The sequence below is a fragment of the Alexandromys fortis genome, unplaced genomic scaffold (genome assembly GCF_014885135.2).
Source record: "Alexandromys fortis isolate MF-2015 unplaced genomic scaffold, M_Fortis_MF-2015_v1.1 scaffold_617, whole genome shotgun sequence".
Classification (NCBI taxonomy): Eukaryota; Metazoa; Chordata; class Mammalia; order Rodentia; family Cricetidae; genus Alexandromys; species Alexandromys fortis.
The window spans coordinates 69270-72279 of NW_026068545.1; the positions used below are offsets into that span (position 1 = coordinate 69270).

A 3010-nucleotide genomic window follows, 5' to 3' on the forward strand; every position below is an offset into this window, starting at 1 on the left:
TTTCATTGAAGTCATTAACAGGGAGGTTAATGATTTTTTTTTTCAACAGGGAATGGGATATGGAGAGCTTTTGCCATAAGCTCATCTCTCGTGAGATGAGCCTCCAATCGGTTTGAATGTTTGTCTTTTGTGAATGGGACTTTTTGATGACCAGGACTCTCAGGTGTTTCTTTTGCTGTTGTATTTTCACAATGCGGATCATGCACAGGAACACGGTGCCCTTGAGCTGGTAACAGAGGCTGTACCGGATCCCCAGAAGAATGTGTTGGCTATGTCTTAGGACCATTATGTTTGACACTTCCAGGGGCACTATCTAGCTCTTCCATTTCAGAGTCACTGAGCCCAGGCAGTGGGTATCTGTAAATGGAAGACTCCACAGAGTGCTCTGGGGATGCTCGGCTAGGACTAGTGTTCAGGGAGATGCCAGAGTCCAAGTCATTGAATTCTGCTGTGCTCTCAGAATGTTTCTGATTGAAAGCTTTACAGAGAGACAGATCACAGCCATCAATAGACCCGCCCAGAAGAAGTTCAGAGAGTGACTGACTGACGGGGGCAGTGAAAGGCATGCTGCTACTGCCACTGGGCTCTGCTTCGAAAGCAGAATAAAACTCATCACAAAAATCTGTGTTTAATGTGGGATTTGAATCTAAGGAATTGAGCTGGCTGGCATCTTCTGTGGAGAGGATGCTGCCAAAAGAATCTTCAAAACTGTGAAGGAAATAGGGACTGCATCTGCACACTTCTTTCTCCAGTGGGGAGATGGAGGAATAGAAAGGGCAATTGCTGTCATTTTCTGTCAGGTTGGCTTCTGGGCTGGGAACAGTGGAAGTCTCAACCAACAGCTTGTTTTCGGTATTAAGACACTGTAACTCGGGAATGGAAAGAAGCTCCTGCCTTCATGTCCTGCTGCATGGTGTCTAGATCAGTCATGGTTGTCTCCAGAGAGCTGTCAAATGACTGAGCCTGATCCAGACTGCTGAAGACTGGGCTTTCCACGTGGCTGGGGATCTCCAGGGCGAGTGACTTGTGGTTACCTACAAATGGGAATCTCTGCCAAAAGCTGCATGCAGTCTTCAAAGTACAGGGCATCTGGTTTGGAAATGTGGGAATAGCTGGCGGATCCACTACTGTTTGTTGGGATGTGTTGGGCTAGCTGAACTGGAAGGAATTCTAATTGTAGCTAAGTGAAAATGGCCTTCTCCTATTCCTTTTAGAGTTGCTCCTGTCCTTTTCACGTTTTTTTTTTCTGTTTTTCCAGCTCATAGTCCTTTTGTCACTGACTGAAGTCAAACACTTCTCAGCTTACCTGGAGATCTATGTCTTGCCTCCAAAGGATGTCAATCAAATCCACATCCTGCTGGGACTGTAGTCCTGGCTGTGGCAACTCCAAGTCCATCATGCTGAGAGTGGACGCTGCACTGGAGATCCCCGACAGTGAAGCTACGAAGCTAGGCTGGCTGCTGAGGTGCAGCGGTGGCAATGGCAACTCAACAGAACTGCATTCTTGTTATTAACCTGGGTTATTTTTGTCTGCTAACCACCATGGATTCTAATTAGAAAATTATATAGCTCAACCAAGCAAATTGACTATGTGCTAAGCAAGTGTTAAGTAGTGTGAAATGTTTAAATACATGCAACATTTGACCCTAAAGAACCACATTTCATTTAGTGTAATAAGAAAATAGAAATAAAACAAGATTCAGAATATACTTAATGCTAAGTATGTATCCAAATTTGGACATTCAGTGAGACTACACTGAAAACAGAATTTCCTCCAGTCTGAAATAATCATTGCAGTTCCATAGAGGGCAGAATTGGATTTAATTTTTCATAAAGATTTACATTTGTACATGTAGACCACATGCATTATGATCTCAAGGAATCCAGAAGAGGGTGTCAAGTCCTGTGGAATTACAAGTGTTTGGGTTACCATCGTAGGTTCTGGGAATGTAACATGTGGTGGTTATTCTTCATTGTCAACTTGAGTATGTCTGAAATGAACTGCAAACCAGAAATGAAGGGCACACCTATGAGAGATTTTTGCTTCATTTGAAGTGGGTAAATCCACTTCTAATCAGGCCTGTTGAATCAAGAAGACACGTGCCTTTAATTTGGATGTTAATCTGGGTCACACCTTCTGCTGGAAGCCCATAGGCAGAGGCTGTGTGATTGTTCCCGGCCACCCAGACCCAAAATAATCACATAAAAACTGCTTGGCCTATTAGCTCATGCTTCTTACTTGCTAGCTCTTATATCTTAATTTAACCCACTTCTATTAATCTGTATGTTGCCACATGGTTGTGGCCTGTGAGTAAAATTCCATCTGGTGTCTGGCTTCCAGCGTCAGGCATCTGGTTTCCAGTGTCCAGCCTCTGTCTCCTGTGGCTACATGGCTTTTCTTTGACTCCACCTATTTCTTCCACCTCTATTTCTTGGAATTTCTGCCTATTCTTTGCTACAATGGGACCAAAGCAGCTTTTTTATTAACCAACGGTATTCACAGCATACAGAAGCCTATACAAGGACGTGAAAGAAGGAAGCTTTTGCTCTTAGCCTGCTTGCTCTAGCCTTGTTAGTGGTTCCATTTATTCACTGGCATTAAAGTCTACTTCTTCACTATTCCAGTGTCCACCAAATACCGTCTGAGACATCCAGCCTTGTGAACTGCCAACACTGGATTTTTGGACTTTTCTTTCATAGCCAGGCATTGTTGGATTTGTTGGACCATAACCTGTAAGTCATTCTAATACATCCCCTTTCTACATATATAGAAGAGAGAATCATACTATAAATTCTGCTGTTCTATAGAACTCTGATAATACAGAGCTGATGTCCTCCTCTACAGTGACAAGTGCTCTGAACCACTGAGCCATGGCTTCATCACCTAGAGTTGGGGTTTCCAAACAATCATTTTAAAATATCCAATGGGGCGCGGCCCAGGAGACCACTTCCTACATATAACCCCAGCAGCACAGACATTAAGGGCCTCATTGAATAAATGGGACCTCCT

General features: G+C 43.6%; 1 pseudogene; it reads right to left on the reverse strand.

The window, feature by feature from the left end:
- Position 1: 1 nt before the first annotated feature.
- On the reverse strand, positions 2-1399 carry LOC126495847 (nuclear factor erythroid 2-related factor 2-like; annotated as a pseudogene).
- Positions 1400-3010: the final 1611 nt, after the last annotated feature.